We start from the raw sequence: 17,472 nt of genomic DNA on the forward strand, positions 1-17,472 counted from the left end.
AGGTCCCTGTTTCCCTGGCTCTGCCCAATTAAAGACACCCCGGTATCTTTATCAGCTGGGCCCACAACAAGCGTCCAGTTCATGACTCAGCAAATACTCCCTCACCCAGACTTACCCTGAGAGCAGCATCCAGACACGTGCAAGCACCAAAATGGCTCCTCTGCCTCTATCTCTGCGGGCGGGTAGAGAAAAGCCCTCACAATTAATCTCAGGTGCTGCCTGATTAGACACAGCTCAGGGGTTACGAGCCTCTCGGAGCCCAAAGTCGCAGGGAGAGCCCTGAGGCGACCACGCCCTCCCCTCAGGTGCGGGGGTCACACACAGGTGCGCGTCAGCAGGCACCGAGTGCAAAATTGGGGAAATTCAGGGAAAAACCAGCAAGAGCATGGCTGAGGAGCAGATTATGGCACCCTTCAGTCTTTGGGCTTCCCACTCTTGGTCTCTCTTCTCTCAGTCTCCCACTGCGGGCCTCCAAATCTCTCGTAGCCTCCGCTCTCTTGGCCTCTCGCTCTCAGCCTCCACTCTCCTGAGAGCTGCCATATGTCAGTATCTTATTTTTCCGTAGGAAAAAAGATAACACGGTACAAACTCCAGATTTTGTAACGTGTGGTGGCAGTGCCAATCTTACAACTGTCAGGTTGGAGTCTCTTATTAGAAGGAACATATTATGGTTGGGATTTGAGGCAAAACACCGGGGAAAGAGATTGGAAAACTCAGGAAAAAAAAAATTCCTTGATAGAACAATTAAAATTTGCCATGCAGAGGAGTTAATCATGTCCAGAACAGAGTTCCTGGAAAGCAGCACTGTGAGACGCTTCATGAAAAGTACTGCAAGAAAACAGATCCCAGCCAGGACAGCATGAGGCAGGGAACGCTGGAGTCTGCAGAAAATGGTGCATTAAACTGTCCACCATGTGAAATGACACAGGGGAGGGGACATGGAGCACAGGGAAAGCAAAATGGCAGCAGCAGTGCCAGCTCTGGGCTCTCCTGGCACCAACTGCTGCTGGCAAACTCAGCCCAGAGAGGAAAAAGAGGGTTCGTGACTGTGAATCCAGCTGTGGTGCACAAGCCAGTGTGGGGTCAACTCCACACATTTTTTAATAGAAAAAACCCCAGGTACAATAAGGAAGTGAAAAAGTTAAAGATGGAAGCTCCCAGCAGAGCAGGGCTGAAGGAGCCAATGCAGCCCCTCATCCTCTTGTACAGGGGTTTACATAGAGGTATAATACGAGTACCTTTCCCATTACCTAAGAGAGAGATGCATTTGAAAGCTGGGCTAATGTCCAATGTGTTGGATATGTCCACAGGGTCATTTTCCTTCATGCTCATGATTCCCTTTGGGGACTTTCACCTGTAGCACTGTTCAGACTGTGCAGCATTTCACAGGAAAATGCAATTTCTTGACAATGCAGAGGCCCAGGGTCTGCACAGGTGCTGGCTGAACCTGAAGAAAAGAAGGATAAAAAATATAATCACAGCTTCAAGAAACTTTCAGAAGAGTGTATTGCCATGAAAAAAACCATGAATTTGAGGTAAGAGAAAGATGTGCTAAAAGGCCTGATGGTCCAGTGACACAGAGCTGCAAAAGAAACAGGAGTAACTTACACACATGCCAGACCTGGCTGGAAGCACTGATGTTTACAGACCACCCCAAAGAGAGGATTAAGTCATAGTCTTGAAACTGTATTGTCAATATAGTGACCTGGGCTTTATGTGACAGATGTGGGGACCCACACCCTGCAACCAAGCCGACCAACTCAGTCAGGATGCCCAGGAGAGGCTTGGGGTAGCACCCTGCTGAGCCCTGAACTCGCACAGCCCTGCAGAGGCAGCACCTTGGAAATGCATTACAGGAGAAGACCAAGCGTTTCATCAGCTTCCAGCAGGAAAAGGGAGAAAGCCCTCTGAAGTGGGTGTTCTTCCTAGGAACAGCATAACCAGGAGGGTGGTTATGCAGCTGAGCTTGAGGACAAGACACAACCAGAACTCATTAACTCACCTCTGAGGTGCTTGGTGGTGCCTTCAGGGAGACCACACAGCAGCACAGAAAACCCTGGAGACTAATTGAACACGGTTAATCATTAGGTGGTTTGAGATACATTTGAATTTCTTTAATTGTGCTCATGTTGTTTGTTGTAGTTATTTTTGGCTGGGGAAATGGTAACTTGCAGGAACTTTGAAAAGAGACATTTGGAATGGACTCGTGTCACTCAGGGTTGGGGTGACACATGGCTAAGCCACCTCAGTCCCCTCCCAAGCCCTTCTAGTAACTGCCACCATCAGATGGCAACCTGCTCTGGTACACGCTCTCGAAAATGGACATCACAAAACAAATGAGACCTGTGCCTCAAGCTATGGGAGGCAGATTTCTGCTGGAATCCACAACATTTGGAAAATAATTTGTTTCGTTAATGAAAACTGGCAGCAGGACCACAACCCTCCCAAATGCCACAATATAACTACAGAGTTGGAGGTCTAGGTTTTACCTGGCCTAAGACCTTATGAGCTGGAAATCTGCTCAGAAACATCACCTCTGTAAACATGGATGGATTTATGTTTCCACATCAAGACCTGGTTAACGCAGTGGATTTTTGTACATGAGCTGAAGAGCAAGGCCGATTTAGTGCAATGGTATAACCGGTATAACCACATCAAAGACAGCAGAGAGACACTCATTTCCAGTGGAGGGTTCATTCATGTGACTGGTGTTTGCTGGAGATCCTGAGATTATGTGTACACTGAAATTTAAAGCAAAAGAGGGCGAAAATTAAGAGGACTGAGGCAAATGGAAAGGCTTGCAGGAGTCTTTGCAAAGCCGACACACAGAAGAGTTTTGTTCCAGACTACCTCGAATCTTTAAACTATTTCTCCCACCTTTCAGCTCTCCTGGCTCAAGCTCTGAACACTGAGACCCAAGGATCTGCTCTGCAGAGAGTTAATTCCTGGCAGACAAATCCATTTGTGGTGCAAGTCTCCAGGCATTAAGGGTGTTATCCGCAGGGACAAATTTGGCCACTGGCTCCGTATTCAGCCCTGGATGAGCAGGAATGGCTTCCTCGACTTGCAGAGCTGATTTGTGCCAGCTCTGAATTTGGCCCTGTGTCTTTCTCTTTGTTCCATGTATAGTTAAATAGACAAGATGAAAAAACCATGACTAATTAGACTGTTAAATTAAACTGCTTTAAATTTATTTTATGTGATGCATAAAGTTCATAAAAAGAGGTATCCAGAGTAGTATCAGTGACCTTTCTCCAGGAGCTGCAGTCCACCCGGATGCTTTTTTGAACCAATTGGCTGAAAACTCCTGGATTTCTTAACACCTTTTATTCCCTCTCTGCCACTTTCAAACCTGAAGGATTTATTTTTATCAGTCCCTCACCCACATAATGACTTTAAAATTCCTTAGGTTCATACCTTAAAATATAGCTGGGAATTAGAAGTAATGCCAATTAACAAGTCAAGGCTCAAAGGCACTGATGGAGTTAGCTTGCACTTCTCCCTGGAAAACTGTCATAAGTATATATAAGAATCTGCACACCTCAGGATTTCTGTTCGGAGCACTCTTTTTCCAAGCACCTTTTCCATGATATTTGCGGCCTCACCACCACCACGGTGCCTATGGATTAGACAGCCCTGAGCCAACAGGGTAGCAGCAAACATGTGCCACCCCACAAGTGCCTCCCCAGGCAGTTGCCTCCCTCCAGGCTCCGGACTGACAGCAGGTCCCAGCACCTCTGTTTGGACAGGCTTGGCTGGCAGGGCTGAGTTTGGACCCGCGGGTCTGTCCTCACCACACCAAAAAGGCAGTTTATGTGCTCCAGGTGTCGGCTGATTCCTGGATCTGAAAACCTGGAATTTCGAGACAGACAAAACCCCCTTATTTGATATGCAGACGTTCCTCCCACTCCCATTTACCAGGCACACAGATAAAAAGCAATTTGGTTAGACCTCGTGAGCCTCTGCTCCAGGATCTGAAGGATCCTCTGCTCCAGGATCTGGCACATGAAGGAGGCCAGAGTTTAGTTCCCAGGTCTGTCGGTGGCTTCAGGCAAGTTATTTCACTTTCCCCAATTCAGTTTCCTCCTCCAGTGGTGCTTGCAATACCAAATAGTAGGTTTTCCCTACGGCCACTGAGCACTCTTCATTTTTCTGGGAAAGCTGCTTTCACCCTTCAGGATCCCTGGCAGGGTAGGGGTGGCTGGAGAGACACAGGCAGCATCCAGGGATCTGGGGAGAGGGGCTCACTTGGGAAATTTGGGAAGTGGACAAGTTTTTTCTTTTACTACCAAGACCTCCTTGCCTCCTCTTGCTGCCACCAGTTCCACTGTTAAAATGACCATCCCTATTTCACAGTTGTTAGGAGTGATACCGGTCATTCAGCTCCCAATTCCAGGATCAGGCTTTCTTCCTGTATGTTGTCACCATCTGCTAAGCCCAGTGGCCAAGCCAGTCCGAGTCAAATTCTGCCTGCGTGCACCTCCTGCAAGAGCTGCTGGTAGCAAAGTTTAGTCCCTTCTGAAAGAAAACCTCCATGAAACCTCCTCATACCCTCCCACATCACTAGCTGGGCAGGACAGGATTGTGTCCTTGTGGCACTGGGACGAGGCACGTGGTCTTTCCATGCCTTGGGAAGACAACTGGGGAGGGCAGATGGCTTTTCAGAAGCCTAAAATCATATATTGTGGCTGCGGCATCCCCTGCTCCTGCTGATGCTGCACTTCCCTGCTTTGTGCTCCTTTATTTGGGAAGGACTCGTTCCCAGCAAAGGTGTGAATAGCGCTCCCTTCGCAGCTAATCCTGACACGCCAGCGGCCCAAAGCACAGTGTATTGCTAAGCAACACTTGGCAAAATCCATGCCAGGTTGTGTCGGTCCCTTTTGATGTTTCACAGAAGCATTGTCATTTCCATCTCTGGCATTGTTTCCAGCATTTTGGGTGTCAGTGTTCCTGAAAACCATCACAGAAAGGATGTTTATTGAACTGTCAGAGGGTGAATGATTGACACTAGGCACAAGTACTTTTCATGTTCAGGTTTTGGCATGCCACAATTGGATTATTTCCTGATAAATGCCATCCAATTCTACCAGATGGACCACTGAGAGATATGCCAACCTGTGTGAGAAATGGAGTAGATGCTCAGTGCCACTTATTGGTAGATGTGTGCTTCTCCAGTCTATCCTTTTGTGTAGCTGCAGGGTATTTCACTGAAGCAGTGACTTTTGTGATGCTCATAATTAGAAGAGCAAGGCAATTTTCATTGTTGAGAAGGGTGGATTTCAATGCCCAAATCTGATTTCATTCACCTCAGAGTGGAAGTGCAATACCTGTTCTTCTCCTCTCAGATTTAATGTGTTCTCTGCGATCTGAGCATTAAAGAGCCATGAATTTTGAAAGTCAGGTATTTCTCATATATAAATAATTTCAATAAACCCATCCTCTGCCTTCCCGTTCATCTTTCCTAATGGCTCATTTACAGATCCGAATGCAATACAAGGATTGTGAGGCAGGTAAAACATCTAAGAGTGAATACATTAAATGTACAATCCAAAGTTGATTAAACAGCTGAATTAATTTCATTTATGCTCAGCTGGGCTCGGGACGACGGAGGAACAAGTGACAGCACAAGGGGACAGGGTGCCCCAGGGATGGATATCCACAGTGGGGTAGGTTGTGGCTGTTAAATTGCCTCTGGAGCTATTGAGGGTATGTAGGGAAGAGGGAATACATAGGAAGAGCTTTTTCATGGACACAGGTGCCTACGCTGAGCAGAGGGGAGAAGGCAGGAACCATCTCCCACACCCTCTCACAGGCACTAGGCGAGAAATTGCCACGGGGCACAGGAGCTTTGCTTGTTGGGTTTCAAGGGGGAGAGTTGCCTTTTTCTATTAGTTAGGGGTGATGCAGGAGGAAATCCCTAATTCTGCAGGTTGGAAAGTTGCAGGCCCGTGAAAACACGATTTTTCTCTCTGAACTGACCCACTAGCGAGACAAAAGAAACATGAAGTTATCTATTCCTGTAGTCCTCGGCACTTTAATATATACATAAAAAGCAGGGCCTTTGTACTACACCTAATGAGCAGAAGTGAATAATGTGGTATAATTAGCTTCCCTTTCTCAGCCTGCTCTCTCCGATATCTCAACACACTTCTGACAACAGCATGGTACAAGTGGTGACTGGTGCCTACATCTCAGATTTACCATCACTTCATTGTTCTGCACTCACACATTTTTCATCTCTGCCATTATGAGGGCCTCTCTCCGCCGCACTTATTTCTGCATTTTAGCCGTTGGCTTAGTCACTGCCAGCTAAAATGAAACATAGCTCCACCAGAGGCTTTGGGGAGGAGCGGCTGTTATTGCACTGTCCCCTCTCCGGGGACCTGCGGTCAAACCCTTGGGTGCACACGTGCACACAACACCCCTGAAAAACGTGGCTGACTGACAGCTCAGCCCTGCCATCACCTAAAAATAACAAGTGGAAAAACGTACATACAGTCCTTTTTTTTTTTTTTTTTGGCTGGCCTTGATTAACTAAGGCCTGGATTTTGCAATGGTTTGTGCATCAGCCGATTTCTGTGTCTCGCCGGGGCTCGGGGATCACAGAGCTGTTAATTTCCAAAGTTCACGAAGCTCTGAGAAAAAGAAATGTATACAAAATAATACAGCTCCCTGCAGCCTCCAACTTTTCCATAGGAAAATGCAGAATAATAGCCTTTTTTGTTTTGCTGTCCTTACAAAAGGGAGTTGGGAGGCAAACTGATGATGCAGGACTTGCAAAAACCAGATAGATCAAAAAATCCTGCTCCCAAAACAACCCCCTGTAAAATGATGTTACTGGAGTTAGTTCCAAGAAAGTAACTGTGATTTTATTGTAGGTTTGTTAGTAAGCTTATAAATCAATTCAAAACCAAGCCTGTTTAAAAACCAGTTATGCAGAGATGCAGTAAAATGAAACGCACGCATATAATACCACTGGTCTTGAGAACTTCAGAATTTCCTTAAAGTAATAACTTTAATTCAGTTCTTTCTGGCATAAACTTTTTCATCCCATTATGTCAAAAACTGTATTATCCATCCATTTGTCTGTCAGAACGATTCCCCCTGGGCCCATATACCACTGGTTCTTCTATTCTAAACCTCCCCATTACATCCTGCTATCAAGAGTCACAATTTTCAGCGAAAGTCTCTTGTGACTTTTGACAATGTTTTACAGTGAACTAGACCAGGAAGCTCAGAGTTAAAGGAAATCTTCCATTCTGGCAATGAATATGTAATAGGCATTACACTGTGCAGTACACCAAAAATGTAAGGTTCATTAAGTCTTTCAAAGGCAAGAACTTCCATGTAGCTTTGAATGAACCTGTCTTTGCGATGGCATTAGCAAATGATATTTTTGGGGCAGGAGATATTAATACTACACATTAAGGAACAAATTTGTTTAAATGCTCTATAGCTATGCATGGATGCAGATGATCCAGGAATAAATAAAAAGTGAATAGTCGTCCAACTTTATATGTAAATTGTCTTTGGCTTATATACATAAGAATGCTCTTTGCTACTAAATTCCTTCATATTAACAAGCAGGAGTGTAACTAATATATAAAATAAAGTCATTCTCTTTAATGAGAATGCTAAATATTTTAAAGAAATGCACAGCTATGAAATATTGTCAAGGGCATTTTTATACTTAAGTTTAAGAACACTTATGACTTAACTGTTGAATAATTTAACACATTCAGCCTTGAAGTACTATTTATGTATGTTTTTTAATGTTCATACTTATGTAGGCTTTTCTTTGCTCAGGATTTAGGACCTTTGATTTCTGTTTATAAAATTTACATCTTTAATCTCCCAGCTCTGCGCGTTTCCCCATTTGACTCCTGCAACAATCTAGGCAAAAAAAAAACGCTGAGAGGAAAAAAGGAGCTAAAAGCTTCGTGCAGCTTGGAACAGGGGCTGTGTGGATTTTAGCAAACATAAGGACAGATTTTAAGGAAATGAGCTCCAAGTAGAAAACCTCGATAAACATAAGCCACCTGTACAGCTCAAACGGAGGATTTGCAAATGAGTTTATGAGCTTTCTCCGAGAGGCAGAGAAAGCCCCAAGAAGTGCCCGGCTCGCCGTGGGAAACCTGATTTACACCACACACAGGTCCTTTCGGGGAGCCCCGTGCCCAGGCACCCATGTGCTGGGGGGCAGGGGGGTGGAATTCCCCATGCAGCACCTGCGTGGGTGGTGGGACACAGCTGAGGGTGGGGGAAAATGCCACCCAGAGCTCCCGACCCCTTGCGGGTCCCCGGGGTCTGCCCGAGCACAGACCCAACCACCACGTGAGCGGGGCAGGGACAGTGATCCAGAGAGCGCTTGGCTTTAAGGCTAACCTACCTCCACGACTGATCACCACAGGCATAAGTTTTGCTGAGTGATGGAGCAGGAGCCGAGCTCTCCCCGCGATCATGATATTGCAGGAAATTTGCTCTGGGATAAATAAAAACATCGACCGAAACTGTTTACAGCGTATCTTGTCACCTTCCATTACGGTCTCTCGCAACACGCTGATGTTTCGTGACACAGCAGATGTAACTTGACATGTCATACACTGAGCAGCGACTTTCAGGAATTTCTAAGACACGTTTCTTTCAAAAAGCAGCGTCTCAACCAGACAGTTGGTCCACGAGTGCATTTAAAACCGAGGCTAGAAAAGCTGGGCTGAGATGCGAAGAGCTTTGCACGCAGAATATTTGGTTTGACTTTTCTTCTGTATTTTATGTGCTACAAGCCATAGGCAGGGAGATGGACAGATCATCTAGTACGATGGATGAGCTGCTGCCAAGCTGATGTTACTGTATAACTATGGGCCCCTCAGTACCCATTCTGCCTCTGATAGTCATCACTTGCCAGTGTCCAAATGGATTATATATATCTGGCATGTTTATGGTATAAAGGAAGATGAATCTGAATATCTGCGAACCTTGGGCTCACAGGATGATGCATTTGGAAGGGAAAGCAAGTTTTTCAAGGGCAGAAAAAAGTTAGTAGGGCTTTATCAAAGGGAATTGACCTTACACCTCCTCGCATCAGGCTGCACTACTACACGTTAAGAGATCACTTACCCAGGGAGACAGAAGGAGAGCATTAGGATTAAGAGTAAGAACCACCACATATTTTAGCACAGGGACATCTCTCTAGCTGGAAATTGTACACAGCAGTCACTGGCACACCAAGCTGAGTAATTTCTTTAGTGCTGATGTTTATTCAGACGAGCAAATCAGCAGAAGTAGTCACAGGGACTTGGTAGTGGGGGTTTCATGAAGTCAGATCACGGCTGAGCAGGAGGACTTGAGGGAGAAGAACTGGGGGTCCTGGCCTGCCCTGCAAGAGACACCCCACTGAATCACAGCACCGAGCAGAAGCAGCTGCTGGGCCACATCAGCTTCCCTGGTGGGTGCTCTGGGAAGTGGCTGCTTTCTAGGTCATGGGTACTATTTTCTCGGGAGAGGCAAAACGGAGGAGCATGGAAGACTAGAAGAACTGTGAGACACAGAACTATGTAGGATTTAAGACAAGAAAACTACTCCCTTGCTGCGCTGGACCAGATCCTCCGGCAGCGGCGATGGGCTCTCAGCACTGAGCCCATTTGCACTGACTCAGCATCACTGAAATGTAAGTATTGCCCCCACTGGGGTCTTTAACTCTGCAGCGCTGTCAGCACGGTCTTTGCATCCCAGGAAGGAGGTACCTAATTTGCGCAGAATCACCGCTTGGACTCACTCTGCCTTCGCTTTCCAACAGACCTGAACAAGGAGGCAATTTTGTTCCACAAAAGCAGCGTTAAATGAAAATATGTAAATAAAGAGAGAACTGGAGAGTGAAAACACTCATCATCTACCCTAAACTAAGCGCATGTCCTTGGGATATCGGCAAAGGGACCCAGAAATCTCAACAGGAAGTCAAAGTTTACAACAGGAATTCAAGACAAAACGAATACTGCAGTTGTAATACACAAACTCACAGCCTTGCCAGGCCTCACTCCTTTAAAAAACACTGAAACCTCTGGATCTTATAGCTTCAAGGACCTCTTTTCCAAGAGTGCCTCCTGTAAAGCTTTATTTCCTTTTGAAGTCTGCTTTCTACTTTACTCTGTTTTTTTGCTAGGAATATATTTAGGTAGGAACTGGCCTTTACATCCACAGGCAGCCGTGGCTATCAGTCAATCTATCAGCAAACCGCTCATGAAGTTCACTACACAAAGGGTTAGTGCAGCTAGTACCACAATAATGTAGAAACAGAAATATTACAAAGTAAAGGCTTATAAAATAATAAAAATTCTACTTAGTTCAGATACCTCCCAGTGCCTTTGGCAAAATACCTTAAGCATTCCACATAAGGCGGGCATTGTCTTTATAAGATGGCACCTCATAAAATGGTATTAAATATCACCAACGGGGCTTCATATTTCATCCAGCAGGGTTTAGGCCAGACATGTTCTATATCACACATTATTAGAATGACATCTGCTTTGCAAGTTGTGTACCCAGGAGCATACCTTGATAACTCATTTCAGCACTCATTCTCGAGGCTTCTGTGGCTTCGTAATACCTAATATGTTTAACTCATTTTGAACAGAAGTCTAAAGCCTGTCGTGGCCCTCTGGCCAAAACTGTAGCTGTCAGGCAACGGAGCCAGCTATCAAACATTACTCATTTATCATTAGTGGTGATGCAGCTGTACAGAGAAATGTACCCACTGAAGTGAAGGGCTGTCAATTGTTCCCTGTATAATACTCCTCTCCTCAACAGGGCATTTCTCCATGGATGTACAGCTAGTGCACTTCGCTACTTCCCCATAGCGCAGAATTTATAGTAGCAAGGAAATGGGGAACATATTTTCATTTAAATGGGTCTGCCCCGAGATGAATAAAGCAATCATCAATAGAATCTATAAGCAGAGATAGGTGGTGTGATGTTTATAAACATCACACATAGGCGTGTATCCGTATCAGGGTGGGCGTACATGTGCACACAAACACATGCCGTGTTTATAAATAAACTCTCTAGATCTGTATTGGTATTTAAAAACTGGCACATGATCAGCACCAAAGGCTCTGCTTCCTCTCTGCTCACCATTTCCATAAGAAGACTGGAATGTGCAATTTAGGCTTCAAATTTCCATGTCTATTCTGCTTGCAAAACTCAAACACACGCTACCTTGAACTTCACTATCCTCAACTCCGCTCCCCAGGGAGGAAAACAGCCAGATTAAATCTATATGAGAGATCTCCTGACTGCAGACACTACTGCCTTTATTCACAAAGGCAAAGCACAGCAATGGTCTGGGAAAGCACCACAGTTAAGATACTATCTTCAGGCTCCTTTGAACCACTGCTGCATGCAAATATTTGTACACATGCATTATGAAGAGAGTGTGGTACAAGTCCCTGAATTTTGATTTTCCTCTGTAAAAGTGAGATACAGAGGAGTGAGACAGACTCTGGTGGTGAAGAGCAGAGCTCTGGCTCCCACGTCTGCCTTCCCACTGCCTCAGTGTGGCTTCTCCTCTGGAGCCCATGAAGGCCAAAGGGAATTTGCTCATTGCTTTCAAGGCATTCACACAGCTACAAAAATATCAAAAGTGGGTACTTCAGATCAGAAATCCAAATCCACCTCCAGCAAACAACCAGAACAGAACTATTGCTCACATGTTAAATTCTGACCTTGGTCCACCTATGACCAAGTTTCTGGCAAAGGTGGTCATGATGTTCTGTGCCTAGAAAATGGTTTTAGCTCTTTAACTGAGGAGCAACCACAACCATCCTTTGAGTTGAGCATGAAGGTTGGCGTGACCTGGAGCAGATGTGTTGCAAAAATCTCAATTTTATACCCAAATTGCCAACCATCCCAGATTCACCCCAAACAAGTTTGCTGAAAAATCATGTGAGCTTTCTCTGAGGAACTTCCAGAAGGCTTTCTATCGAACATGGTGCAACCAAGAGATTGACAAAACCACGGTCAGGAGGACTTTTGTTCCCACTTCAGGCCTTGTGCAAAATATCCATTAATTCTACCATAGATGAACAGCAGCTAAACAACTTTATATGTGTTATTACATATTTCTGGAACAGTTCCACCATGGGTGCAGACACCCACTGACCAAAACACAGCTGCACTTCAGTTCTGACCCAAGTTTAAACATAATTTCTAGCACCAACGTGGTTCTCATCCATAACAAGATGAGTAACAGGAAAAGGGAGGAAAAATGCAGCCCTGAAGGTTACAAACGTGGGACTGCTTGTGGGGAAAAGCTCTCCACCAGGACAAGCCAGCATTAAACATAGGCAAACTTGGAGGTGCCCGGGGCAGCTGTCTCTTGAAGGGATGCCACTGAGGAGTGGCCTACTTTGTGTGTGCTGAGGATCTTCTTTTTCCTCCTCTTCCCCACTTCTGAACGCTATTTACATGCCACGGCGCAAAGACTGCGCACCATCCATCCCTTCTGCTCTGACCACCGAGCCAGAAGGCTTTGCATTACTTTAGAAACACAAGGACATTTTGTGCCTTGCTGAAAATGAACGCAGCAGAAAGGAAGATGATGAATGACAAAGTTTTCCTGGCAGATGCAGGCTATAAAAAAAGATCATGATGTGGTGAAACAAGTCTAACCAATGGGGTTTGCCAGAAACGCGGTGAAACAGGCTTCCAGTGTAAAAATGACACCATCAAATTCATAAAAGAAAAAAAAGCAAAGCCAAACAGCCTGAAGCCTAACAGGCAAGCAGCAACTTGGGGCACAGTGGAATACTAAGGAAAGTGGAAATAACCGCTTTTGCTTGTGATTTCCCTCCTCTACAGCCCATGGTCTCCCAGGGAAAGGACCTGGCACCTCACTGGCAGGGTGCAGATCCGAAGAGCAGCCAGTGGCACCTGCTGCTGGCAAGCTGGGCTGGGGCTCACCACGCTCCACAGAGCAGGACCAGGGCTGTCAGGATCCCTCTTTGACCTGATCTGACCTTACCTGCACTTCCAGGTGCCTTTGGAGCCCGATGATTTCTTATTACCATGGGGCTGACCACAATAACCTTGGATGCATTTGTGTTCATTCCTGAGCTTGCTTATTTAATGTTGGAATGGGCAGAGGTGCACTGCAAGGAGGTGGTTAATGGTGGGTCCATTGCCCACATTTTATTTCTAAAACAGCAAAACTCAGCCTTTGAGCAGGGCCCCTCCTTTCTTTTTTCTTTTTTTTTTTTTAGCCAAACCCTGGACAGAATCCATCTTTCCAAGTCAGAAGGGATATACATGACTGTGTAAGATCCCAGGAGCCTCTCCTCAAAACAGCCACAGGGGTTTGCAAGCAAGTCACAGAAACACCCTCTTCACCCATTCCCCCGGGGCTGATCAAGCTCCCTCTGCAACACTCCCAGCTGCTTTGTGCTCAGAGGGAAGCAAGGCCTGAGCACAGGCTTTTAAAAAATATTACAACTAGAACATGCAGGAAAATTCTTGACTTTTTAAACACCCTTTTTGTAATATTACATGTTAGGAGAAATGATGGGTTTGGTTATGACTATCAAGTTAAGCAGGGGCTGGAGAAGCAAGCTGTCAGCTCTCATAGGAAACAGCCACAGCTGAGCTCTGTATGTTAAATATCCCTGAACAGGGAAGAGCCGAATTCAAACTGCTTCGGGTGACTAAAATGAACTTGATCTTATTATTGCACCACGATTTTTGGGAGGCTACTTTATCTCCTATACGAGACTCATCTTTCTTGTTGCTGTTCTATGTCCTTGTAACCCCACTGCACCCCAAAACCCCTCTGTTCCCTAATCCAGGTGTCTTTCTCTCTTTAGACTGCGCTCCTATCACCTGCTCCCGTTCCCAGCTGTACCACCACCACTTTACTTCACAAGGTCTCCTCAAAATCCCTGCAACACTGCTGACATGCTTTGGGCAGAGATGCTGGGAAAACAGCAACAATAATTTGGTAGCTGGCAGCCTCAGGGACCGGCCGGGAAGCGGCCGAGCAGCGGGGCAGCAGGAGGGCTGGGAACCACCCTGTGCTCCCGCTGCCCCATCCCTGCAGAAACCACCTCCTGCCCCGAGTTTCTGTGTGAGCCTCTCTGGCTGCTGAGAGGGGTCAGTGTTCGTTTAAAACACGCCTCAGTGCACCGCTGTTTCCCACAGCTCTTCGAGGTTTGCGTTATGATACAGCGGGTGAGTCATGCACAGATTAGTCATGGAGGAGATTTATTCTTGTCTGCAGAAAGTCCAGCATGACTAAAGACAATGTAAGTTTGGCACCAGCTTGTTTCGGTTCTGGTCGGTGCCAGAGCTGAGCTGTGCCTCATCCCCAGGTGTGCAGCTCAGCCTGGTGAGGCCAACAGGGCCACACATCCCATTTAATGCCTTTCTGCCAACACCAAAACTTCAGCAGAGCCTGTGAGGGCAGTACAGAATGAGACCAACCCTCTCACAATCTTCAGGTTAAAATAACTGATTATTAACCTTCACCAGACCAGGCTACTGGTGTGCAAAAGGCTCCAAGTCCTAGTGAATCCTCCACGTCTCCCACCAAACTTACCAGTCACTTGGATGAGACCTTGGCTTCATCGAGGCTGGTAGCAAAACACTCATATAAGCCTAAGGTTTTACTCCATAGTGATCAAATTGTGCAGGAATCTAATTTCCCTGCACATCTACCACTCCTAGAGCAGCAACCCTCTAAATTACTCCTGGAGATTTTTTTAAATGCAAAAATTGCTTTTTTGCATTTCATGGGGACAGTAAGAGATCCAGCAATAACAACACATTTCTGACTGGGAAACTGTCTGGAATCCTGCTGCCACAATGCTAACTTTCAGGTAATTTTTCTTGGATGAGTTTACATAGTAAGTGTAAAATCCTACCTGCTGATTGTGGTGGTAGTCACAGGTCTGTGGGACACTTCGCCAGAACTTGGGCTTCTGAAACGAGAAAATGTTTTCATTCATATTTTAAAATTCCATTCATTAACAGGTGTATAAGGTTTGACTTCTTCAAAGTATGCTGCAGACACAGCCTAATAAATCTCCATGACACCTCACTGCATCTCCATTTTATAGATGTGGTGATTCGAATATATCCAAGTGAAATGACTTGCCCAAGGCTAATGAAGGAATCAATGTCAGAGACAGGATTAAAAGTAGAAAAATTCCTGGCCCCCAGTCTCATAACCTAACTGTGGTCTGCATTTCACTCATATGAAAACAGGAAAGGGAAACACATCTATTTTGAATATTGTGGAGAGTAGTTCAGAGCAGATGGGCAGCCTGATGTTTTAAAATTGCTTTACTTTGTCATAAAGTATCAATAATACACAGGATGTGGTTCTTGTCCAAGAGAATACCAAGGTGTGAACAGCACAATATGTGTCACTGGTAGCTTTTAGAGCAGCACAGGTAGCACTAAAAGAATAAAATAAGGACAGTCTTTGAGACGTCTCGCTTGCCCTGTTCCTTAAAACGAATTTTTTCCTGTGTGCTACACAGTCAGTGAAAGCAGCTTTGAAGCTGATGAATACCTGTTGGGTAATGAATCTGTACCGAGACACCTATTGTCACATCTCAGAGGCAGAACAAGAGGCCTGTAATGCCCGTTGCTCAAATATTTTGGTGGGTCTACCCACCTCTTTCTTAGATGCTGACAGAGCGAGGCAGCATCTTCTCTGTCGCCAGAACATAACGGGAAGACAATGCACCTGTCTGGCTGTGCAGAAGAATAATTTAAAGGAAGGGGAAAAAAAAAAAAGGAAGGTACACTTGTGTCATTAAATATTGATGAGTAAGATTCATTGAGTGAGTTGGAGACAGTAGGATATGGCTTGAAATAAAACCCCATGAGGGCCACACCCCCTAGTATGCCCAGGGCCATCCCTTTAAAGGTAGGACAATTATAATTAATTGAGCAATCTGACAGAAACCATACATCCCTACACTGGAGCAGAAAGTGACACTGTGCATGGAGCCATCATGGACACTTGAAGGGTTAATACTGGTTCACTAGACCAAGGACAGTAAATTCTGCCTGTGGCTACCACCAGTCTATTGTATTATTATTGCAGGCTTTAGAAATAGCTTTTAATTTTAACCCTTTCCAGCCCTCCCTACTATTTTCTCTTTATAAATAATTGGCATTGAACAAAATGGCATGAAATCCTCTCAGTCCTACCCTTCAATGATTTCTTGTCACCTTCAGCATTTAGAATACTGTGCAGAGCAAAAAAAAAAAAAAAATCCAAAGAACCTGGGCCTTCTTTACCTGTAACTTTTAATGTTGCCACAAAACCGGGCCCCTTTCATTTTGTTGTGATCAGTCCCCACTATTTGCTGCAAGGACGAAGAATCCCATCCACCACTTACTGGAAACCATAATGTGAGCATTCAGAGTTGTGACAAACACACAGACTGAATACAGATAGCCGTGTCCCCCCTTCAGTCTTCCCGACACCTGCATCCATTCACCTGACTACATTTTGAAGATGACGCACTGGGAATTGTTCACGCCTGTAGGAGCTGACAAATCAAACACGCAGGAACCATTGGTTACCTGTAATGCAGAAATCTCCTTCTGGATAACGATTTCAGCAATATGCTGAGCACATCCTCAGCCTCAGACAGGCTAAAGAGAAACAACCAGTGGAGAAGGGATTATATAAAGGAGTGCAGGGGACAGCAGAGGACTGACTCAGTGACCCAGGAGGTCCTTTGCAATCCTATATTTCTAGGTTCATCTCTTCATATTGAAGTTGATGGGAGACATTTCCACCGACTTCAAAGGGCTTTTATCCAGCCCCAGTTTCATTTCTTTTCAATATATAGATGCAAGAGTAATGTCACGCATGATTTTTGTGAGACATGCTAATATACAATCAGTTCTGGGAGCAGCAGAATGAACCCAGGTGGATAAATTGTTCATCCCAAAATGCTAAACATGCCAGGATCTGAAAAATATATCTCCTCGTATCTAAAGTGCAGACAAGTCCAGAAATGTCACAACTGGATTTCCAGTCATCATTAGCCATAATCAATTATGCCAAATAAACTGACCCGTTATCTACTTGCACTTCCTGCAAGCTACAGGGACAAGGTGAACAAACATTTTTGACCAGGGGATCAGCTCAGCACAAGGCTGGCCCGTGTTTCCAGCAACAGGAAGGAGAGTCCCAGCATGAAACCTGTAGCTATATCAGGAAGGTTATTTAACGTAAATGGGATGTTGCTTGTTAGAGACATGAGCCACAAAATGCTCTGGAAAGAATTGTGGAAGCCCAATGTTGATGAACACAGAAACAAGGAAGGAGAAGGTAGAACTGGGCTGGTTTATAATTACACGGTGTTTTCTCTTCCTCTCTTTTTTCTCTGAGCAGGCATTCAGCCTGCTCAGCAGAGTCACTCCAATATGTTATCTAATGGCTTCATCTTTACTTGTGAGATC

General features: G+C 45.2%; 1 long non-coding RNA gene across 2 annotated transcripts in view; it reads right to left on the reverse strand.

Moving 5' to 3' along the window:
• LOC135412331 (uncharacterized) overlaps positions 1-17,472 on the reverse strand; it is a 274,161-nt gene that overhangs the window by 175,705 nt on the left and 80,984 nt on the right. For both annotated transcript variants that reach the window (XR_010429581.1, XR_010429582.1), the window contains 2 exons: positions 14,907-14,963; positions 1,251-1,447 (listed from right to left, as the gene is read on the reverse strand). This is a non-coding gene — a long non-coding RNA (uncharacterized LOC135412331). The remainder of the gene's footprint in view (positions 1-1,250; positions 1,448-14,906; positions 14,964-17,472) is intronic.

Source organism: Pseudopipra pipra, chromosome 3, assembly GCF_036250125.1.
Source record: "Pseudopipra pipra isolate bDixPip1 chromosome 3, bDixPip1.hap1, whole genome shotgun sequence".
Classification (NCBI taxonomy): Eukaryota; Metazoa; Chordata; class Aves; order Passeriformes; family Pipridae; genus Pseudopipra; species Pseudopipra pipra.